This window comes from Rhinichthys klamathensis, unplaced genomic scaffold (assembly GCF_029890125.1).
Source record: "Rhinichthys klamathensis goyatoka isolate OS25496 unplaced genomic scaffold, OSU_Roscu_1.1 h1tg000006l_1, whole genome shotgun sequence".
NCBI lineage: Eukaryota > Metazoa > Chordata > Actinopteri > Cypriniformes > Leuciscidae > Rhinichthys > Rhinichthys klamathensis.
The window spans coordinates 3,509,585-3,535,634 of record NW_026606559.1 but is presented as its reverse complement, the minus strand read 5'-3'; positions in this window follow the sequence as shown (position 1 = coordinate 3,535,634).

The window sequence follows — 26,050 nt, the reverse complement described above, 5'->3', positions numbered from 1 at the left end:
GACCGAGAGAAATAGCGACAGAGAGAGAGAGCAGCTTGATATTTGTTTGCATTTTTGCGATAAGGCACAGTTTCTTGGGAATAAATGAAGAAGGGGAAGCAAAAGGAAAGGGGCTCTATCGGGAGAGACTAAATAACAACACCAAGCAGCGTTATTTAGAGAAACTACTTGAGATCAACAACATGGACCCGTACGCCCTGCTACAGAATGGACGAAAGACCCAAAGCACTACCACCTTTCACATGCCCCCCTGACATAGTCAATTACCTGGTTTATGGTATCAGTGCCTAACGTTACTACCTACACAATGCAAGAGTTCAGAAGCTTTAAGTCATTAGAAGCTTATGAACAATTCTGCTGCGGCTGGGTGCAAGACTTAGAAACCCGTAAACCTGTAACGTTAAACTGCGAGAGTTCAGTCATACTTGATGTTTAAGGCCTCATTCATATGTGGAAATAAATCTGATATGAATCAGATGCGTGCATTTGCACCTGGCGTGCAACGTTAAGCGGACAGATCGGACATTCCCCTGTCAATGCGAGTCGTACGTCATTAAAAAAAGTGTCTTTTTAAAACATTTCGCGGTACAGATATATCTATAACAAATTAAACAACTCTAGTTGAATAACAGAGTATTAATTTCGTTCGTTTGTGTTAAATAAAAGACGAACTGTGCTGAAATGTGTTGCTTTTGAAATCATGCTTTGCTCGCTGTTGCTGCTGTCAGTTTATTGACAAGCAGTTTCTCTAAATAAAGCTGGCTAGCATTGTTATTTAGTCTCTCCCGATAGAACCCCTTTCATTTCTCTTCCTTCTCCATATCTTCCAAAGAAACTGCGGCGTATCGCTAAAATGTAAACAAATACTAAGCTGTGCTGTCTCTCTTTCGCTATTTCTGGAATGTTTAGTCGTGCCTCTGTGAAGTTCTGAAGGCGTTGCCCCTGGCAACCGATAGGGTCTCCTACCAACATGGCCGACCAGCGCCAAATCGGCACGCGCCTCCTCACTCTCAATTGCTTGCAAAAAAGTCTGAAAAGTGGGGCGGGAGCAGCAGCTCATTAGCATTTAAAGGGAAACACTACAACGGTGCATTTTTGCACCAGCCCAAATTTGGCAATTTTAAAATGCTATAAAAAAAATTCTGTGGGGTATTTTGAGCTAAGACTTCACATACACACCCTGGGGACATCAAATAATTGTTTTACATCTTGTGAAAATGGGCATTATAATAGGTCCCCCTTAACACTTCAAAAGAATTATATTTGAAACTAGACTTCTTAGTAATTTTGAAATTATTATTATAAATTACAGCAACACCTCCCCCTTTGCCTTTCAGATGAGGTTCATGTTTATAATAGTAATCTTGGGGGGTGGACTCATTTAAAGTAATGTAATCGTTTGGTTTTAGCCAGGTTTCTGTCATACACAGCACATCTTGGTTATAATCTGTAATATCATTAACAATAAGTGCTTTTGAAGTAAGGGATCGAATATTCAGCAACCCAAGCTTTATCATTTGTTCATTTGTATTAAATCTGTTTTTTATTTGTTGAACATCAATTAAATTTTTAACCTTAGATGGGTTTGGAAGTTTTTTGTATTTCCTAATTCGGGGAACCGACACAGTCTCTATATGATGATATCTAGGTGAAAGAGCCTCTATGTGATGGGATTTATCTGACCTCAGTGACGTGATACAGTTGGCAGACAGTCTGTCTGCTTCCTGACCTGAGCCTCAGATTGTCATGTTTCAGCTCTAAGACTATGTGTCATATTATTAGAGAGAAGAGCAGCACCATCCCAGGAGGGATGAATACCATCTCTTTTCGTCAGGTCTGCCCCAAAAACTTTTCCAATTGTCTATGAATTCTATATTATTTTGCGGACACCACTTAGACAACTAGCCATTGAGTGATGACAATCTGCTAACTATATCATCACTCCTGCGAACAGGAAGGGGGCCAGAGCAAATGACAGTGCCTGACATCATCCTTGCGATTTTACTCACCTCTTTAACATTAATTTTAGTGATCTCCGACTGGCGAAGTTGAACATAATTTGTGCCGATGTGAATAATAATCTTAGAGAATTTACGATTAGCATTAGCCAGCACTTTTAAATTTGCTTTGATGTCAGGCGCTCTGGCTCCCGGCAATGTGACATGTGACTATGGTGGCTGGTGTCTCTATTTTCACGTTACGTGTAATAGAATCGCCAATAACTACGGCACATTCAACAGGATTCTCAGTGGGTGTTTCACTGAGTGGGGAGAATCTATTTGTTATGGTAATCGGAACGGAAGAGCGATGTTTTGTCCCGCGACTACAGCCCCTCACCGTCACCCAATTGCCCTGCTGCACAGGCTCTACTTCAGCCGGAACCGAACAATGTACAGTGTTCACTAAGGTAGTCGCATCCAAAGCAGTATCTAAGGCCCTTGCACTCTTACAATTAACCTCAATTAAAGTTTGGATACGTGTATGTAGTTCTGAAATCTTCTCCGTCAGCCTGACTATCTCCCGGCATTCATCACATGTAAATCCTATGCTGACAGAGAAGGCTATGCTATACATGTTACATGAAGTGCAAGTCACAATAAGAGGAGAAGATGACATGACTCACCGTGTTTGTTGACTGATTCTACTCACCACAGCTTTGATGGATTTGTAAAAGGCGCGAGCGCAAGCTAAATAAATAAATAAATAAAGAGCGCACGGATGGCATGCTAACAGGCTAGCGAATTAGTAGCTTGTTGTGCTAGCAACGGTTTAGATTGAAGCTAGCGATGTCAGGTTAATATGTGATGTTGAGTAAGTTGTATTTAGCAGTATAAACCACAGGGAATGGTAGTAAATAATGATTCAAAACAGAAAGATATCCGAAGCTACAGACACAAACCAACAGCAAGGCAGCAAGGTAGACAGGAGCAATCCTGTCCTTAAAGGGGCATTATGCAGAAATCCCGTTTTTGTCAAACAGCGACCCCTAGAGTTACTGTGGAGTACTTAAATTTAACGTTACTGTCGTAAATACCACTCACAGTATACAATAGTACATTGTGTTTAATTTGTCGTTCAATGAGATATAATATATGTTGTTAGTGGTGAGAATTTTCACGTGATTAAATACATAGATCCGACAATTTTAATGGTCCAGAGGCAGAACTTTTGCCAAGTGTGTCAGAGGTTCTGGGTTCTAATCGGTACTAGTAGTATAGTTTATTTTCCTCATCAAAACCGATTGTTTATTAGTGGTTGTATTTCAAGCAGGGATATGTTTTTTGTGCATTAGATTTTGTGATTTCACCATAACAAAATATAGAGAGTCTCTCAGTCCCCGCAACGGATTCAGGCGCGCGTCACAACAGAACACTGTAACTTATCTGCACCACTGATCGCAGAGGCAACGAGCACTTTGGTCACTTGATTTAAAAAATAACACATTTCAGATCGCCTCTTATTTAACAAACGAACGAAATGAATGCTCTACTAGAGTTACCTGGAGATGTTTTATTTGTTTGTAATGGTACATCCGTGCCGCGAGAAGTTTCAATGGGGACATAACACACCTGCAAATTATGCCTATGCTCGTGCCCGACTCCTCGCTCGGTCAGTCTGCCGTTTCCTCTTTCTCTGTTCCTCCGACAATGCTTTCCTAGCTTTCTGCATCTTATATGCCGGCTCAGCCATGACGATAGTGTGACAAACTCCATCCATCTATACCTTGTTCCTGTGTGTATGTGTGAGTTGCCGTAAAGGAATATGTTACATCGCGAGAGCTGATATCACGCGATACTTCCTGACGCGGCCCGCCGCACCGAAGTTGCAAGTGAGATTTTTGCGCTCACAGGCACCAGGGGGGGTCGAGACGCCCACCATTCAACCCGAAAGAAGTTATATAACCATTTCAATAACTCTGAAGCTGTTCAGTTAAGCTAAAAAAGCTGCATAGTGTCCCTTTAACAGGACGTTTCTCCGAGACGCAGAGGCGCGCGAAAGCGATGAGCCACGCGATGCCCCGTCGCTCGCTCCAGCCCTCGTTGAGATCACGCTCTTCCTCTGCGCTTTGCCCTGCTCAGGGACCGGCTAGACTGCCCGCCACGGCACCCCGCCCCGAACCGGATGTTCACCGCAAGCAGTGGACGGGGCCTGGGAGAAAGCGTCAGGGTCAGAGGAGAAGCCCGCGCCGCGAGAAAGTTAGCGCGCCATCCTCGGCTACCAAGCCTTCATCCTGACGGATCGGTCAAGAGGAGGAGAGAGTTCACTGGAGGCTCAAGCACCGTGTTCTGCATCGTGTCCCCTGTGTTCCTGCAGGCGACAAATGCAATGTTTGTGTAAATGCTGTCTGTTTGTGAGTTCCACAATAAAAACATGTATCCCTTCACAAAAATTACTTTTTCCTTCTCTTACACCCAACACTGTGTCACTCGCCCTGCTCCAGAGCAGTGCAGTCACAGCCCAGAACTATAATGGCCTCTCGAGGGCGCGAGAGTGCCAATAGTCCCCCGCCACGAGCCGTTTCCCCGCCAGTGCTTCTAGCGTCGCTGGGGTGGGGCTCCAATCAAAACATGTCGCCAATGGCAACGGCGGCCGTAGAACTAACGCAACCGCTGTGTCATTTCGTAGACGCGTGGAGGGCTATTCCGGGCATTTCACCGTGGCTACTGGGAATAATTCAACACGGATATTCTCTTCAGTTAAGACGCAGACCACCCCGCTTCAATGGCGTGGTCCCGTCACTGACATTGCCCCAAAACGCCCCCTTCTGAGACAGGAAATTCTCAGTCTGCACGAGAGAGGAGCGATAGACCGTGTCCCTCTGAGCGAGCAGGAGAGCGGATTTTACAGCCGCTATTTCGTGGTGCCAAAGAAGGATGGAGGACTCCGTCCGATTCTGGACCTGAGACCCATCAACCGAGCACTTCACAAGCGCACGTTCAGGATGACAACACTGAAGCAGATGCTGGCACAAATCCGTCCCGGGGACTGGTTCGCTTCAGTGGATTTAAAGGACGCGTACTTCCATATTCAAATAGTGACGCGCCACAGGCGCTTCCTGAGATTTGCTTTTGAAGGCACGGCATACCAGTATTCAGTGCTTCCGTTCAGGCTGGCCCTACTTTTTCCAAGTGTGTGGACGCAGCGCTTTCTCCCCTCAGAACGAGCGGAATGCGCATTTTGAGTTATCTGGACGATTGGCTGATTTTAGCTCACTCAAGGGATGTGCTAATCAGTCACGTGGAAAAACTGCTTCGCCATTTGGATACACTGGGACTGCGTGTGAATGTGCAGAAGAGCGTGTCTATCCTGAGTCAGACTATAACATATCTGGGCGTGTGTTTCGACTTGGTGGCGATGCGAGCCCACCTCTCTCAAGAGCGCATAGAGACAATTTCATTGACTCTGCGCTGTTTCAGACCGGGCATGTACTGTCCTTAGCCCTGGAAGCTTTTCGGTCGAGGTTGGAGCAGCAGCATGTACTGATTCGAGCCGACAACATGTCTGTGGTTTCGTACATAAATTGCCAGGGCGGTGTGCGCTCCAGAGCTCTTTTCAAACAGGCAGCGAGTCTCCTGTTGTGGGCGGATCGACACTTCCTCACCATCAGAGCGGCGCATATCCCCGGTCTCCTAAACCACGGAGCGGACATGCTTTCGAGGAACAGGATTCCTCAAGGAGAGTGGAGGCTTCATCCCGGATTGGTGTGAATGATTTGGGATCGATTCGGGAGGGCGGACTTGGATCTGTTTGCCACAAGCGAGAACCCGCTCTTTCAGACGTTCTTCTCGCTATCTCACTCCCCGTTGACGGGAGATGCTCTGACATCGCGTTGGCTGAAAGCCAGGCTTTACATGTTCCCTCCGGTGAAGATGCGGTAAGCGTCAGTGATCCTCGTGGCCTCGAACTGGCTGAACCAGTCCTGGTTTGCGGACCTGAGAGAGATAATGGTGGCTCCCTCACGGCAAATCCCCCTCAGGAAGGACCTGCCTTCTCAGGTGAACGGCACGATATGGCACCCCAGCCCCGAGCTGTGGAACCTTCATGTGTGGCCGCTTCAGGGACCTTAAATGAGCAAGACACTCTGCATTCACGAGTGCTGGGCACACTCGCGGAGGCGCGCGCACCTTCTATTAGGCGCGTTTACACTCTAAAAGGGGGAGTTTTTGCAAAATGGTGCCAGGACATCGAAATCGACCCGGTGATCTGTTCCGTGTCGGATGTTTTGCGCTTCCTAAAGCACAGACTGGATAGCGGGAGTTTGCCATCCACGCTGAAGGTGTATGTGGCCGCTATTGCTTCCTTTCGTTACCTGGTTGACGGGCAATCGATCGGTAAGCACACACTGGTGACCAGATTTTTCAGGAGAGTGAGGAGATTGTGTCCTTCACGGCCGCCATCTGTGCCGTGGGATCTAGCTCTAGTTTTGAGGACTCTCTCTTTACCGCCGTTCGAGCCCCTAGCTTCAATTGCGGTTAAGGAGCTCTCCCTGAAAACAGATTTACTCCTTGCTCTCGCCTCTGCGAAGCGCATTGGAGACTTACGCGTTCTCGGTGAATGACGATTGTATCTGTTTCAGACCCGGCGACTGCAGCGTCACTCTCCGGCCGAGACAGGGCTACGTGCCGAAGTCACTCTCTACACCATTCAAAGCACAGGTTGTTTCCCTGCCCGCTTTATCTGCTGAGCCGTCATCCTCGCGTGATGCTGACACTCAGAGCGTCAGATGCTGTTTGCCCTGTCAGGGCTTTGCGGATGTATGTGAATTGCTCGACCACCTTTCGTCAGTCGGACCAGCTTTTTGTGTGCTTTGGTGGATGTACTAAGGGATGTGCTGTTTCAAAACAGAGACTTTCTCACTGGATTGTGGACGCTATCTCATTGGCTTACGAATGCCAAGGGAAAGATTGTCCCCTTAACATCAGAGCTCATTCGACAAGCTCAGCTCGTCCCTCTTCGTGGGCCTGGTCTAGAGGGATGTCTATCCAGGATTTATGTCTTGCTGCTGGCTGGTCTTCTCAGAACACCTTCGCCAGATTTTACAAATGGATGTACCGTCTGTGGCGTCGCAAGTGCTTTCGGTGAGTTAAGTTTCTTACTCATGTATTGTGATTTATTGTAACCAACTATGCAGTGGTTACCGCATGTTAACTCTGTGTATATGGCTACTAGTGTTAATACAGCTGATAGGGTCGGAGCTGATGTCTCATTGGTCTAGTTTCGCATTTCAGATGCGAGCACTCCTAGCGGCGCGGCTATTGGCTAACTGTCTGTCTCTTCCGTGGCTGGTGCAGCTTGACCCCGTTTCTCAAGGCTTATCTTCACTACTCTCACGGTGGGATTTAATACAGTCCCCGCAGCGTTGCTACGCAATGTAGAGTTACCGCTCTCAAAAGGGAACATCTCCGGTTACTATCGTAACCTCGGTTTCCTGAGAGGTGGGAACGAGACATTGCGTCCCGCCTCTCAGGGAACCGAGGTTACGATAGTAACCGGAGACGTTTTCTCCAGAGTGGCTATAGTCAAGTCAAGTCATCTTCATTTATATAGCGCTTTTAACAATGGATTGTTTCAAAGCAGCTTTACAGAGATAAACATATAATTTAAGGTAACAGAGATTGTTTTGGCTTTATAGCGGTTCTTGAATAATGTTATTTCCAGCTAAAGTTAATTTTGATTGATTCACCTCCATCAAAATGATAATTTGTTATTAAATTAGGGGCCGCTAAGACGACGCCGTTCTCTCTAAACAGACTTTAAACGCGGACCTGTGATTAACGCTGACGCCGTTCACATGCACATTAAGATTTTATTCTATAGTTATGTGCTTTTGAAAATATGTGCGCAGGTTTGTAATTCCATACAACCCATGCCTAAACAAACTACTTGTCTTGCCTATAAATTTTGATACAGAATTTTGTTTTATTTTATCACTTCGGGGTACGCGAACCGAAATTCACAACGCTTTATCTGTAGAGTGGGAAATGAACTAACTTTTCTTTTCTTTTTCTTTTTTTACAACAAAATAAATCATCACTGAATTTACTTAAAGCTGGACTGTGACGCTATTTTCTTCTGCAAACAACTTTGTTGCATTATTTTCCTGTTATCTCTGTAAAGCTCCTTTGAAACAATCTGTATTGTAAAAAGCGCTATATAAATAAAGGTGACTTGACTTGACTGACATGACATGCATGTGCATATTTATAGCCTATACAAAATAATTATACACAGATTGATTTCAGTGGGTGTAGTGGCTGTATGAAAAGATATTTACAATAATGTAATGCATTTATTGGAAACAATTAAAAACAATCTAAAATGTTGTGCATTATTTTTTCATACATTAAAATCCAAAACAAAAACATCAACGAAAAACTTCTACATCTATTGTGCAAACGAAATTTTGTTCGAATATGAACAACATGAGATTGAAGACTTCACGTGTGTCGGGTGACTGGTCTGTCATGGGTCTGTAGATTAGCTGGCTTTCGGTGCTCGCTTACCACGTGATTAATGAGAATGAAGTTGTGGTTTTATGATGCCTTGCGTAATGATCTTCTCTCCCATCATAAGTGTGAATGTACATTACGCACACACACACTCAGCACGTACTGTATCTTTTCGACCTGCGTGTTTACACTTCGGGTCCGCTGCTCCCCATGCCAATTTTGCCACAGCCACACACACACAACACGCATGGGCGGAGCTACGAGTCATTCACTGGCCAGTAGCAGAAGAGCTGAGCAATTACTGGCTATAGTGTAGACCAATAAGATGGTTACTATCTGACGGCAGCGGCCAACGAGAGCCTGTGCGTGGATGGCACTAAATTGGGCACGTGTGTCTATGCACATGTTGACACTCGGGAAGTGAGGAGGAGAGAGAGAGAGAGAGTGAACCTAGAGAGGGAGCTGGTCTGTGGGATAGGGATAGAGTAGAAGGGATCGTCCGGAAGGGTTTGCGTTGCTTTTACAGGCGCGCCTGAAGGTGAGGTATGTTTTCAAAACAATTCGTTATTAGGTAGTGTCATTACACAGGAATAGAATGAGAATTCTATTTGCATTGCTCACTTTTGATTGTTAAACTGTTGTTAAACTGTTATTTGATATATTCCGCATGTATCCAAAATTGTCCTATTCCTGCAACTTGGCGTGTGTATAGTGTGTGTGTGTGTGTGTGTGTATGTGTGTATGTGTGTGTGTGCAACTTGAGTCACGTGCAATAATTTGTGTGTGTGAAGAAGGATACTGTTTATCATTTGTATAACATGTATATGTATTCATGTAACATGTATACATGTATGTAAGAATACATAAAATTGTATGTACAAATGATAATGTCGGGGTTGCGATTACATTTAAAATAGAATCACATCCCAGACATTATCGTATCTCACACAAACAGCAATACATGTAAACGTTTGTTTGTTTGTTTGGTTTTTTTTATGTATATAAAGTTGAAAATGATTTAGATTTCGTCAAGAAGTGCATAACAATGCAGAGGAATTTAAGGAGTTAGTGCTGACATATACTGTATGTGTGTGTGTGTGTGTGTGTGTGTGTGTGTGTGTGTGTGTGTGTGTGTGTGTGCAGAACAGAAGTGGAGCCATAAGTGACCCTAACTGTCATTTTCATTGCTGCTGACTGTCTGAGCAGCACAGAGTGAGAGAGTACAGTCTGAATGAGAAACAAGAAGGGTAGACAGAGAAACAGATTGGAGGAATACAGGAGGAGAGACTTTGTTTTTACTATGGATTTGCAATGAACAGAGGCACTCTTGAAGAGAAAGAGCAAGGGAGAAAAAGAGAGATGTTAAAAATGGTTGGGGGATGGGCGGGCGACATGAGCAAGTGAAAAGTGAGTGTGTGTGTGTGTGTGTGTCTCCGGGTGTTTTTATGCCCCAGCCCCTTTCCTTGTGTGTGTGTGTGTGTGTGTGTGTGTGTTTGCCAGAGGGAGGAGAGGAGTCAGAAAATAAAAAAAGAAATGGAGAGACCCTAGCTGCCCTCTTTAACCACTAGTGTTACTGTTAAAGCATCCCACTGCACCCCTCCCCCTATTTTCCTGCTCTAGACAGCACACACTTACACAACCGTGCACACACTTACACACTTGCACAGGCTTGCATGCTCCTCGCATCTCTGATCTCAGAGGGTCTACTCTAGACAGACCCCATGTATTCTGTAATGGCTCAGACCAAACATTATGGATGAAATAAATTTAATATTGACATTGGTTTTATTTGGTTTTATCGAAATTGGGTTTATTTTGGAATATGCAGTAGGGTCTGAAAAACCACACTGAAAACCTTGGTTTTCAAATCTAATTTGAATCTCGAAATCAATAGTTTTAGCATTTAATAAATTATAGCATTTGATAAATGAAAAAGACATATTTACAATTTGAAGGTCACTAATCAAATGTAATCAAATTTGTGACATTGCCAATGGGAAGTCTGTGGTACAAAAGGTCAGATTTCCTTGCTTGCATTAAAGCACACAAGATGGTCTTTGAAACATTTATGGCATAAAGTGTTATTGTCATTAAAGCAAAACCATATAGCCTAGACATACAGACAATCTGAAATGCATGTAAGTGTCTCAATTTAATTTTCCACAATTTGTGCAAATTTGCTTTTTGCCTACTTCCATTTTTTTTTGTTCTAGATATATTTTTTTCCATCTCTTTCCCACAGTCATGCAGTCCTCAGAACCTCCTTCCTCTCAACCGGATTCACTATGCTCCAACAACAGTTTCTTGTTCAGTGATGATGAGACAAAAGTTTACCTGTTGGAGGACAGGGACAGGCCGCATGGGGCCCATTCGTCTCAGTCCAGTCTCTCTAACAGAAGTGTTTACAGTATGAATGGAGAGCAGGAGCGTCCTGGATCTCAGTGGGCGTGTGATGGATTCAGTGACGCTGAGAGGACGCAGGGCAACAGTCACGCTAGGTCAGCATCTTCGTCCATCTCATCATTTCTCTCCCTGTCCTCCTCGTCTTCATCTGGATTAGGGTGTAGCATCTCTGAGAGTGTGCGAGGGAAGAATGGAGGAACTGAAAGAGACCTGCGGTTTGCTCGTAAGGTGAGAATCTTTCCACCAATTCTCAATAGTTTACACCTGGTATTAACATCTGTCTCGAGTGTTCCAATCAAATGTAGTCAGTTGAGACCTGTTACTTTTTACCACTAGTACTGGTTGAAACTCTTTACATCCTGAAAGCAATCAATAATAGAAGTGGTCTAAATATTAAACATGTACATGTATCTTCTGTGGAAGTCTCAGGACCAAAAAAATGTTAGTCCAATCATTGCATTCGGACCGAATATGATGTCCTATCTGCTTGTCAACATATGTTACCCGTGCTTGGCAAAATGAGTCGGAATGCGCACGGGCTAGTAACGAGCTACAGGCAAAACAAGTGAAAAATTTCAATAATGTAAACTTTGTGAATATTCATAGCAAATTCTCAATGGCATGAGTCTGAAACATAAACTGTAAAAAAAGATGGACGACGCCCCTTCACTCTCTTCCATTGGTGAAAAGTAAAGCCGCCAAAGTCCTAATATGGCTGAAAAGAACCTGATTCTGCGCAGTACTGAACGTGAAGTTGAGCCGCGATTTCAAGGTCCCGCCCACACTCTCGCAGAAACGGTTAATACAAAGTTTACTGTGTGAAATAAACAGTTATGGACATCTAGAAATTAAAGTTGAAGCTCCAATCTCCTCCCGAAAATCCCCAAAAAAGTCTGTTGGTGCCTTAGTGACTACTTCGTTTAGAGAAGCTGTCAATCACAGCTGTCAATCATGACGTCACATTCCCGTTTGTATAGCATCAAATAACTAAGACCAAACTTGTTTTAAAAAACAAACACTTAAACTTAAATCAGCATGATAAAAACTACCTAAAATGACAGAAAACCACCTGGGGGCGATCGAGACGTTTTGGCTTCACTTTTCAGGACTTGTGCGGCACGCTTGGTCTGAACCAATGAAATGTGATTTTACTCATGCTGATGTAAACAAAACGATCTTACTGACTGACAGATCCGAAGCGTGCACACAAAGTGCGCTCAATCCCGACATGCACAAAAACATTTTGAAAATTTGCTCATTGCGACTCATTTTGCCAGCACAGATCACATATGAATTTCCTCCCTGCTTGCACAGACATCACACATCATCAGCGCGTTGTAGACACAGTCACCGGGCGCTGTAAACAAACAGCAGTCATCTGTTACAGTTCTGCATTCACGCTATGTCGTAACTGTAATTACGAGATGGCAACCCATGACGTTCATCCTCAGACTCTTTAAATTATGCGCTTCTATGTCAACGCCGAAATGAATCTGCAGCAGTCAGGTGGTACAAGTAAGAGCTCTGTAAGTTGTTTACGTTCACTATTATTGTAGTGCTTTGAGACATGAGGTAATTTAACGCCATCTCTCGTCTCGTGACGCTTTGCAGACTCTGCTGTGTGCGTTCATGTGTTTTGGAGGAGGCGTGGCTTTGGAGAAGCTCTGAAAGGAGGGTATCTCATGTTTTCAAAGCTAGCTTGCTATTGCTAACCTTTCCGAAATTGCCTACCCTACCTTTAACAGTTTACTTATACCATTGTATTGTTGTGCATCGTGTCGGCACAGTGATTATCACAGATACCTGAATTTTGATTTTGCAAACAATGTTTTGAGCTGAAGACTCACAGTTATGTAGTCAAGTAACTGTATTAAATGAACTTAAAGGTACAATATGTAGGAATTTTTCGCCACAAGAGGGCTGAGTTACCAACAATAACAAAGGCGAAGCTTGATGACGCTATGAGGGAGAGTTGAACGATGGCAGATATTGTTTTCACCATCCAGAGATGTTATGGAATTAATGAATCATGATCACGGATGAGGTAATTTATTTGTTTTTGTATTACATGTACGTGTGATCGCAACATTTTATGTCACCATAATGAATTAACTGCAAGGAACATGAAATGTTATGCTATATTATCCTGTTACAGCTATTTATCAAATGATTTGTTGGGTTAATGCTGCGCAGTTTTACGTGTTTATGGTTAATGCCGTGTTATTTTACGCGTTCAAACCAATCGTACTCAAAGTAAATTTGAACGAACATTTGCAAGTAATGGCTAAATATTGTTTAACAACACATATCCGATTGTATTTAATTGCACTGCCATAATCTCGGTCAAAACACAAGTGATAAAAAGCATTACCAAAGTACAAAGAGCAATATAACTGTTGAGTTTTCATCAGCATAACGATCACTTGATAGTTTTTGAGGTGAATCAACATATGCATAATGATTGATCTGTCACGTCATATAGGCCTATGTATCTCGCATTGTTTATAAGTGATATTATTGACAGTTGCATGTGTTGCAAGGAAACACAGATACCGTACATCATTTTGTTTTATGTACATTTGCTCACGTGTTTAATAAAGTATATGCAAGAGCGGTGATGCTCCAAGTTAGTCGTGGACGTGGAGCTCTCGGCATCTCGAAAACACCACGCTGATATTGATCCTCATTTTTTGTCCCAAAGTCTGCCTGCCATGGTCCATAATGATTGAACGAAACAACAACAGCGTGCAGCTAAACGTTACGCACTACGCAGTTGTCCACGTCTGTCGCCATGGTTACGTCAGGGCTATGGCAGTACGAGCGGAAACCGAGGAAAGCGCGGATATTGCATCATTGACAGGCGACATTTTTTTCCGGGACGGCCACTTATTAAAAATTGGAATTTCTCTGAAATAAAAAATCTTTGGAGACTTTTGGGATATTGTAAGTACACAACTGCAGGAAATATATCACACTGTGCAAGTGAGTTTGGGATATTTTATTACAAAATTCCTACATATTGTACCTTTAAGATGAGCATGCTTCACACGACATGGTCCTACTTTTATTCCTTTCCATTTATTCATTTAGCAGATGCTTATATCTGCTTGGCAAACAGACGATGTTCTGAGAACAGATGGTTCTTATTTCTACAAGACACACATGGCCAGCAATGTTTAAAACCTTTGTTTTTGCACAGATGTTGATTGCCAGGTGAGTTGGTGGTCCTTCACTCTCTTCCAGGACACATCAGGATGCATTAGTGTTTTCACCAGAACCTTTTGACCCCATTTACATTTGAATTTAGTGCTGTCTACTTATGCTGGGATTGCCTGAAACGGAAATTAATATCAGATGCAAACAGGATTTTAGAGAGTTAGTTTGAATATCACATGATGGTGGCTTTCTCTCCTCCTCAGTGTTCAGAGCTCCAGGGTTTTGTTCGGCCTCTGCTGGAGCTTCTAAACGGACTGAAGAAAGGAAGATTTGACAAAGGTGAGATAAAAGCACACTGTCTCTGTGTCCAGTCTTAAAGGAGAACTCCGGCGCAAAATGAACCTTTGGTCTAATTACACATTGTTACCTAGTCAACCGTTATCTGAGATTTGTTTTCATGATTATCGAATGTAAATAGTTTTATCTCTACAAACAGTTTAGCCTATAAAGCTAGTATAACGCTAGTATATTGGGCATAGTGTAATGACAAATAAAAATCGCTTGTTAATACCACTAACCAGGCTCAAAATAGCCCCACACTAGCACGGTAGCATAATGAGGGTCCCTACCTTCAAACCGAAGCATTGAGAACTTTGTCAGTGTCCAGACAGTTTAATAAGAAGATATTTTAAACATACAGTCAACTTCGCGTATACAGGCAGAATCCATCTTTGAAATACAGCCTTTACCAGTCGATCTACGAACGCCGATCCAAGCCTGCTGTTCGCGCTCACCTTATCACAACTTATAGCTCGTTCACATCTCACCAGCGCACTTGGATCGGCGTTCGTAGATCGACTGGTAAAGGCTGTATTTCAAAGATGGATTCTGCCTGTATACGCGAAGTTGACTGTATGTTTAAAATATCTTCTTATTAAACTGTCTGTACACTTACAAAGTTCTCAATGCGTCGGTTTGAAGGTAGGGACCCTCATTATGCTACCGTGTTAGTGTGGGTCTATTTTCAGCCTTGTTAGTGGTATTAACAAGCGATTTTTATTTGTCATTACACTATGCCCAATATACTAGCGTTATACTAGCTTTATAGGCTAAACTGTTTTTAGAGATAAAACTATTTACATTCGATAATCATGAAAACAAATCTCAGATAACGGTTGACTAGGTAACAATGTGTAATTAGACCAAAGGTTCATTTTGCGCCGGAGTTCTCCTTTAAACATCTCTTTATTTGAAGTTATACCACTGTAATGGGCCTGTAATAATCTGTGTAGTTTAGAGTGTATCAGCCTTTTTATGTGTGTAGTAATTTATCTGCATCTGTTCTCGTTTTCTGACTCTTCTGCAGTCCACTGCTTTTTTTTAATTAAAACCAAAAGTCAATTTACGTTCTGTTTTCATATTTTGCACTTTTCATTACATAAGTAGAAAACATAAACCTGTGCAGGAAGTGATTTAATCTGACTCTTTCTGATTTCATCAACACGTTTACTGCTTGTGATTGGCAGGTCTGAGCAGTTTTCAGCAGAGTGTTGCAATGGACAGAATTCAGAGGATTGTGGGAGTGCTGCAGAAACCACATACTGGGTGAGAGAGTTAGTTGAATTGAATTGAATTGCAATATTTTAGAGTTGTTATATATAATCTCACCTTTTTGTTTGCAAGTATTTATGACATTATTAGAGACTCCATCTTCTGAGCAAAGTCTTATTATGTATAGACATCAGGACATACTAAGGAAATAGACCAAACTTTTGTAAAAAATCTGCAGATGGTGCTATAAAAAGCCATACTAACTACAGAACAGTTTTGCTTTCTGGCATTGCTTTTTGGCAAGTGCAAACATATCTTAATATATCTTAAAAAATAAACAACAATGGAAACCAACAGGAAGAAATTAAGAAGTAATTTAATTTGTAAATAGACAATCTGTGGAAATTTGTATTATATTTCCAGATTAACTACCTTTTTATAAGAAGTTAATACAATTCAGCAATGACACATGAAAAATCTATTTAAAATAAATGTAGTTATTTTAGTGACTTCCTTGTCACTAAGGAATCCTGAAAAAAAAAATGTATCACGGTTTCCACAAAAATATTAAAGGGACACTATGCAGCTTTTTTAGCTTAACTGAACAGCTTCAGAGTTATTGAAATGGTTATATAACTTCTTTCGGGTTGAATGGTGGGCGTCTCGACCCCCCCTGGTGCCTGTGAGCGCAAAAATCTCACTTGCAACTTCGGTGCGGCGGGCCGCGTCAGGAAGTATCGCGTGATATCAGCTCTCGCGATGTAACATATTCCTTTACGGCAACTCACACATACACACAGGAACAAGGTATAGATGGATGGAGTTTGTCACACTATCGTCATGGCTGAGCCGGCATATAAGATGCAGAAAGCTAGGAAAGCATTGTCGGAGGAACAGAGAAAGAGGAAACGGCAGACTGACCGAGCGAGGAGTCGGGCACGAGCATAGGCATAATTTGCAGGTGTGTTATGTCCCCATTGAAACTTCTCGCGGCACGGATGTACCATTACAAACAAATAAAACATCTCCAGGTAACTCTAGTAGAGCATTCATTTCGTTCGTTTGTTAAATAAGAGGCGATCTGAAATGTGTTATTTTTTAAATCAAGTGACCAAAGTGCTCGTTGCCTCTGCGATCAGTGGTGCAGATAAGTTACAGTGTTCTGTTGTGACGCGCGCCTGAATCCGTTGTGGGGACTGAGAGACTCTCTATATTTTGTTATGGTGAAATCACAAAATCTAATGCACAAAAAACATATCCCTGCTTGAAATACAACCACTAATAAACAATCGGTTTTGATGAGGAAAATAAACTATACTACTAGTACCGATTAGAACCCAGAACCTCTGACACACTTGGCAAAAGTTCTGCCTCTGGACCATTAAAATTGTCGGATCTATGTATTTAATCACGTGAAAATTCTCACCACTAACAACATATATTATATCTCATTGAACGACAAATTAAACACAATGTACTATTGTATACTGTGAGTGGTATTTACGACAGTAACGTTAAATTTAAGTACTCCACAGTAACTCTAGGGGTCGCTGTTTGACAAAAACGGGATTTCTGCATAATGCCCCTTTAAACAATGTTTTCAACATTAATAATAATACATTCTTGAGCAAAATGTATTAAAATAGAAAACAGTTATTTTAAATTGTTATAATATTTCACATGACTGTTTTTTACTGTAGTTTTGATCAAATAAATGCAGACTTCGTGAGCAAAAAATTATGTTTATAGTGGGTTTTCTTTAAAAAAAACTATTTACAACATATTTAATTTTCTGGAAATCCTGCATTTTAACTTTATCAGTTGTTCGACTTATATTTTTGCCACTAAAACAAATATTCATAGGATCTATTCTTTCAAATTTGACAGTTTGTTGATTGAATTTCAACTCAGTAATTTGTTAAGGTCATTATGGATTCATTATTTTTGGGAAATAATGTAATTTTCTTTGTATTCATTATTTTAAAGTTAAAGAAACTTTTCTTTAAATTCAGTCTAAAGTGAATGGTGAGACCATTGTGCCTCCTGCTGCGTTGATTGCTCGTATCACTGCTATTATCCCATTGCAAACCTCCTAAATGCACATAGACAGATTTATCTCCTCTTGCCTCAAACTCTTTCTCATAATCAGATGAGAGAGAGGGCGAAAATCAGAACACGAGGTCACTGGTCTGAGTCAAGCTTGATATTTGTGCATGTTGCTCTCATTTTGGATTTCTAACCTAAATAATTGAAAAAGCTTTGAAATTTATTGGTTTAAAAAAGTCACAGAAAAAAAAGAATTATTAGTCTTTCTGTTTGAAAGTATTAAGTATATTTTGTGTATGGGTAATACTGAGGGTGTTATTTTTTACACATGGAACTCTTTTGAAAACTTTTACTATGCTTTTAGTATTATAGCTGCCAAAAATAACTAATCGTAGAAATTGTTAATTATACCATTATATTTAGATCTACTCCCATTTCATAAAAGGTTGCAGCTCTGAGCATTGTAGTCGATCACAGTCTGTTGAGCCATTGTAACTCGACTTCTAAACTCTCACGAATACTTTCATTTTAGCACAGTGCAAACACAATGTAAATAGGAGATTCGTTGTGCAGTGTAGACAGTATCATTGATTATAACTAATTGAGTTAATCCCCATTGAGTTTTGGGGACAAGTCACTGATAGACTCGCAGACAACTTGACAGACAACACTTATTGACAGCTATGTATATTTCAGTCAGGACCACTATCGTCAAATACGATTGGCAATTAGCATACAGTTTGGATTGGCAGTATGGTTCTGTTCTGGGCAAGAACTCCCTATGCATCCATGCAGCCTAGCATGGATAAGAGCAGGGAGAGCAGCAATAACCCCCCTTAGGGTAAACAGAACAGAACCAACATGAATGTATTGCAGATATCATTAATTCAAGATTTTAAAAGTACAACATAATTCGAGAATTTATTCTGATTCAAGGGGAATCAGAATGCCAAATCCTGACTGGGCGAGAGGAGGAGCTGGGGATGGAGGAGGGTAATTAGCTCCTGAGAAACGCCATAGCTGCTGATAATACTTGAAGGAGCTTATATATGTATACAGTGATAGACGTCGTATTCCTGTGGATCAGCTCAGAGTCAGCTGATGCGAGCTTGACTAACGTGACCTGCCAGAACTGACGCTACGCTTAATAATTGAATCATCATTTAAATGATTTTCATGTTCAAGTTGACCATTTAGACACTGACTTGATTTACTGATGCATAAACAGCAATAAACAGTTTTGCCTCAAAAACCATCTGCTGTACATGACTCATCACATCAAAAAGCACTGATCATAGATTAGCACAGCTGTTGCAGAATCGGTTAGCCTGAATTGAATTGTAACTAGTTTACCAAAGAATACTTAGTGAAATCCTGAGTTGAAACCTTTCACATAGTTATATATATATATATATAAAAACAGCCACTTTCCTAACATTACAGGTTAATTTGGAAGGTAATGCAATTTTAGTCCAACTATCCTGTTTTATACTTTCTCCTGCATATTGCTTCTAACATGCCAGTGAAGAATAAGTGTTAATCTGTCTCTGTGCAGGCAGTCTTGTGCTGATGTTTTCATCTCTATTATGTACGTTAATAATAACCTGGAAGTAGAAAATTTGTCATTTTGTTTAGTTTTAGTTTTAATAAAAGCTGTTTTTGGACTAGCAGAGTTCTGAAACTTAAAGCATAGTATAATGACTGCTTGTTTATCAAAATAATTTAATTTCTCAATTCATACCCCTTTAATTGGATATAATCTAATGGAAGACACTGAATTAATGGAAACTGGGAATGGGGTTTCATATTAGTATTATTGTAGTTTTTAGAAATTGTTCAAGATGAACACTCAAGTAAGCCAGATGTATGTTGTAGGTTAATGATTAATTAAGATGCTCTAAAGTTATATTGTTGTATTACCTGTTCACTTATTGATCAAAATATTGTTATTGTTCATATTATGGGCAGTCTTGGCCTAATGGTTAGAGAGTCAGACTGGTAACTCAAAGGTTGCGGTTTCTATTCTCAATACCAGCAGGAAATGACTGAGGTGCCCTTGAGCAAGGCACCAAACCCCCAATCAATCCCCGGGCGCCACAGCAAAAGTGGCTTCCCACTGATTTGGGTGAGTGTTCACGGTTGGGAGTGTGTGTTCACTACTCCTAATGTGTGTGCACTAACTTGGATGGGTTAAATGCAAAGGACAAATTCTGAGTATGGGTTACCATACTTGGCAGTCACTTTCACTTTTTTACTAATATTCATAATGTAAAAAGTTATTGTTAAGTGTATGTTTTACCCTCAAGTTCTCACAGACATCCTAGCACATTAACCACAGGTTAATGTACTTCATCATTTACTATGGACATGTTTCACTCATGTTTGTCCAAATACGTTTTACATAATGTAAAACCTAAAAAACAAAAATGTATTTCAGATATATTTTATTCTGCTTATTGTCTTTTGTGTGTGTGTGTGTGTGTGTGTGTGTGTGTGTGTGTGTGTGTGTGTGTGTGTGTGTGTGTGTGTGTGTGTGTGTGTGTGTGTGTGTGTGTACAGAGAGAAGTACTTGCCTACTTTGCTGCAGATAGAGGGAATGCTAAAGCTTTGGTTCCCTCAAGTGACTCCTCAAGTTTCCGTGACACCTAACCTTGCTGACTTTTCACTTCGAAACATTTCCACCCATGGCAAAAGCAATACCACTCCCCCAAACAAGCACAAAGACCAATTACATATTCCAGTCAAGGTTTGTGATGCACACAAGAGGCACATATCAGTTGGTGTACTCCATTTACACTATGTGAATTTGTAGACATTGATGCCCTTTTTTATTTTCTTGGCTCTTGCAGAAGCGAAGATTGAGCTGGTCAGACACAGACTCACCCTCCTCTTCTCCTCCCGTGGTGTGTAAGTGCACCAAATGTTGTGAAGAGCAACATCAGTGGCCATATGTTGATAAAGGGGAGGGCTCTTCAGGGACCCCTTCCCTTTCCTCACACATGAACCAATCAGACAAGCGAGTTAGTGAAACCCTGGAGCACAAGATCATCCGGTGGTCAGGTTCAAGACTGACATGGGTGCACATTGCTCCCATCTTCTCCCCACCTAAATCTGGTCCCTCTCATAAAGGCGGAATGGCTAATGATAGAGGGAGCGGCAGCGTCCTCCTTCCAGTTTCCCCTCTCACCAGCAGGAGCAGTCCAGCCACGCAGGACAGCTTCATCTCTTCCACCACACCTTTTTCAGAGCCAGCTGGATGCCAATGCCAGTCTGTGAGTTTAGGGACAACAAGTCCATTGCAGGAATACACCCAGATCCCACAAATCACAACGAAGCCTTCAAACTTAGAAGAGCAAAGCCCTTTGCAAACCTGATGCAGAAAAACCAAGCACAACCAACCGAAAGTCTTCTCTGTGTCAAGTATGGGATGTTGAAGTGGTTGTCTATTACAGTGATTGAAAAAGTATTTGTAAAGAAGAAGTAGTTTAAACTCAACATATAAGACTTTTTTGGTATTGATTGGGTTGAAAATTGGCTGTTTTTGAACTAGAAATGAGAGTACCTAAATTAAAGGTGAAGTGTGTGAGTTTGGTGTCACTGCCATCACCAAATGGAATTGCAAAAATAATCATTTCAAAGAGGTTTTCAAACACTCCCCCATCAGGAATTGGTCAGCCAAACAGAAAGCCTTGCTCAAAAATCAAGGCATTGGTCGAGCCAGTGTTGTGCTGGACAAGATGCTCAAACAGTGTTTGCATGACAGTATTCTAACATCCAAAAAATTACACAGTTCACCTTTAAGGAAATTTTATATCATACAGATGTTCATTGCCTTCAGGAGTGTGTGTTTAAATCTGAGGGAAAGACATTGACTTTGCTTTAATCCTAACATGAGATCAAATTAAGATGAGAGAACAATAATTTTAATGGAAGGATAACACAAGGTTAAGCCAGCGGTAGAACGTAGATGGCATAGAATAAAAGGGTTAGTTTTTACTATAACTGTGTTGTTTTCTCAAATTGCTACTGAGATTGTTGGGATTATATTTGTATTAATTACAATTTGAAAAAGTTGCCAGTAATACAACACAGTTGTAGCATGAAAAGCCCTTTTTGTAATTCTGAGGAAAAATGTAGCAGGATCATAACTGACTTTTCTATTTTATTTGATGAATTTATGAGTGGATTGTAACAGAAGCTGTTACAGTTTTTTTTTACTGCATTTTATAAGTGTGTGTGTGTGTGTGGTGGGGTTTTAAATGTAAATTTAAAACCACTTTATTTATTTGCTGTAGAATCTGTGACAACTGCTCGAACTGGAAAAAGTACCCACAACTAATATACACATAAGTGATGATATCTCAACCTGATATAATGTAGGAAATTATGTAATACCCAGATTGAAAGAGAAAAGAAAATTTCCAGAGTCTGAGTCTGCTTGATTGAAATATTGTGTACAGCGCACTGAAGGAGGCTTTTGGGAAACCTCCTGCTCCTCCTGTCAGATGTGAATTTAGGTGCTTGAATGAAGCTGTTCAGTGATATGAGACGTCCATTTAAACAAGGGTCAGAAGTCAGAAAGGATAAAAAGTGCTATGCCAACCTTTATTTATTCAATTGTTGATTTTAATATTTATTTATGTTTATTTGTATATGTATTTATCCATATGGCAGCTGAGGTCATTAGAGCTTGATCAATCATGGAATATTTTTCTCATGGAGTTGCTGCGTGGAAAGTAGAGGAAAAAATGAAGGAAATCTGATACTGGAAAACCTGTGCCTTTTCTCTAAAAAGGATATTCATATTCATACTCGTCTTTGTTGATTGTGTATTTTTATCAAATGGTAGAGAACACAAAATCTTAAAACTTTCTTATGCACACGTTTATTCATGAGAAAACTGCCTTTGGACACAAAGTATCCATTTACCACTAAAAGCACAGTGAATTACAGTAACCAATAACAAATATGTCAGTCAATTGGTCATCATAGCAACATTCAAAGTGGTGCTGTATTTTACATTTGCATTTAATAATTTCACTGCAATCAATTTAATCCAGAAACAACCAAATTTCTTGGATCATTATTTTTGGAGCTGATGAATTATAATGTTGAATTGCATTTAAGCATCAATTGGGACAACAATTGCATCAACTTCACATGCTGCTAAATTACTGATTTTTTAAAAGAGATTTTAATTGCTTAGTGTCCAGCTGCCCAATAGCTATAGAAATTATTTCCATGGTAAAAAATTAGAACTGATAACTGCATCACCTTTATTATATGTAATTTACTTTTTATGTAATGATTTTGTAGAAGTTGCACTTGTTTTTATTTAGTCATGTTTTATATTGTACAGGTTTTTTAAGACAAAGACCAAGAGCATAAAGGTTCATTAAGGATGTATATTGGTTGTTAAATATGTATTTTTAAATAACTGTTATACCATGCACTCTACACACTGGAAATCTGTCTGCTGTCTGTCCTTCTTTTACAGTCACGTTGTCTTTCACCTGTTTTTCCCTTCTTCATCCCTTATTTACTTTTCTCTTTTTCTCTGCTTTTTACTGTTATTCATGCTTTTTATAACAAAGACAAACCTTTTAATAAATAATGCATTTTGGAATGTACTATTTGAATGAGTTCTGTTTTATTGGTGTATGTACATCAAAAATCAAGTTTTTAATGTTGTTTTGTCTATGTGGTGTTTTTAATATGCTTTAAGACAAACCAAGTGCAAATTCATGCCAACACCATTACTGAGTATTTTTCCTGAAAACGTGTAGGTTACGACTGTAACCTCTGTTACCTGAGAACAGGGAACGAGACACTGCGTCGATTGATGCTTTGGGGAACGCCTCAGGCGTGACAGGTGTCTGAAACTACTATCGAATCACTGCAATCCTATTGACCGGCGACAGCCCATGACATCAACGTGCGACTCGGAAATATAAGGGCGCCTTGCAAACATGACATTCACCTTATCGTCTGATGGGACTGTTTGGTAGTGTTACGGCTGGCTCGCATACCGCAACACAAAATAGGCCGACAACAAATTCCTTAACAATAGAACAATTTATTGTCAAACCAAGCAAACAATACTTAAACAATCAAAAATAAACCGACGTCTAGGGAAAAAACACGCGCGTGTAGTTACTAAATAAACAATATCTGATATTGAAATAAAGATGAACAAGGGAAGGTTAAAGAGGAAAGGAAAAAAATATTTACAAATAAAAATGTGTGAGAGAGGTGGAAGCGAAGCGAGAGAGTCCTCACTCCCAGTTACCTGTCTTTATCCTACTCCTATGGTGAATTGATTAGGGATTGAATCCACCTGTTGCCCAGGTAACGTCTGCACTGTGTAGCAGATGCCAGCAGGGGCAAACAGGCAGGCGTAACAGAAGGCAGGCCCAGAGTCATAGCAAAAGACGCAGTGTCTTTTTCCCTGTTCTCAGGGAACAGAGGTTACAGTCGTAACCTAGACGTTTCCTTTCGAAAGAACTCGAACTGCGCCGATTGACGCTTTGGGGAACGATATACCCATGCCACCATGCTAAGGGGAGTGCATCCCCATTGGCAGTGAAACTGTCAGAACCAGCTAATTCAAATGAAATGCCAGAACGACTCAACCTCAGGTCACACTGGGCTGTCAGTGACAGCATTCCTTACGGTCATAGCCCAAGCTATACGCTTCACAGAAAAACCTCCGTAAACTTTGTTTAATGAAAGGCCTACCTGGGCCTGCTCAAGGGCCTAGGACCACAGCTTCAAATTAGAAGGGGTCCCTTCTGGGGAATGTGGCTAGGGAACCCGAAGGAGCCTCAGCCAATCCCTATTCAGGGGAACATACTCACCCGAAATGCCACCAGTAAGGCCTAACCTGGCGTCACTTACATTGGACACTTCAGTCTGGCCAACTTCCTGTCTGTCCGAACACAGAGCCTCTGGACACTTGCCTTTAGGTAAGGCATCCAACCCGAGGGACTGCAAAGCTGACAGTGAACCACTCGGCCCGGATTTCAGAGACGGGGTATCCTGGAGAGCATAACGCTTACAACCCTTGCTAGCGAGGGGAGTTTCTCCGCTCGATCCACGGATCTACCCAGCGCTTGTGTTTTAAAGCACTGAGGAGGCCTGAGTTGAGGCTTTACTGTTGCGGAGACGCAAACACAGAGGGTCCCGCAGCGGCCGGCTGGTTAAGATCAAAGCTTGGCTAGCTCTCTCTCCGGAGCTGGCTCGGTTTTCTCCCTGCATCGCACCGGAATATGTCCAGTATTTACGCCGCCATGTCTCTCGCCGTGCCCTCATTCCGGTCGGCATCTGGCTAGTACCTGTTGTTGGCCCGTATGAGGAGCGTCAGGCCCTCCGCCCTTCGCTTTGCCTACAGCGTCCTGGTGGAGTAAACCTCCGCAACCTTCAGCCGCTGGCCCGATCAGCTAGCGCGGCTGATAACCCGATTTCGCTGACTAAATGTGCATTGATCAACACTAGGTCTGTCATTAACAAGACATTCATCCTCAAGGATTTCTTCACTTCACATGCTGTGGATATACTCCTGTTGACGGAAACCTAGATAAATACTGGTGAGTCCGATGCTCTCGTTGAGCTTTCACCTCCAAAATGTACATTCTTCAACTCCCCTAGGATTACTGGACGTGGAGGAGGAATAGTAACAGTTTTTAAGAATAGCTTATTTTGTAGGTCCTTGTCACCTTCTTCTTTTTCTTCTTCTTTTGAACTCAGCTTTTTTGTATTAGGTCGGTCGAATCCGATACTATGTGTAGTAATCTACCGCCCACCTAAATATAACAAACATTTTATAAAAGACTTTTCCGATTTCCTGGCTAGGATCATGACAGATTATTTTAATTGCTGGTGATTTTAACATACATGTCTGCTGTCCTTCAAACCCACTTGCTAAAAACCTTTTAATCTTTCACAACATGTTACTGGACCGACACAGGAATATGGCCACACCTTAGATCTTGTTTTATCTTATGGGTTGCCCATTTCTAACATCCAAGTACATGGTGCTGTTTTTTCTGATCACATGCCTGTCTTATTTGATTTTACTCTGCCCTCTCATAGTCTCAACCTGCCTGCTCCTAAGCGCCTGTGTCGTGTGTGTATAAGCCCTCCACTGCTGCTCAGTTTACCGTAATTCCTCAAATAAAGACCGGTATTCAAATAAACGCCGGGCCTCTGATAGTGGCCGGGGGCGTGGTCAACGCGGACAAATAAAGGCCGGTCTCAAATTAAGGCCGGGGAAAAATTAGTGTACACTCAAAGACGGACTCGCTCAGTGGTTGTCATATCACAACTATTCAGTGTTTTTAACCACATGTTTATTTTAGGTTTCAGACATTTAAATAGATATGATTTATAGCAAAACAATACATTTATAGTTTGTAAAATACACAATGGTGTCTATGGAAGCAGCA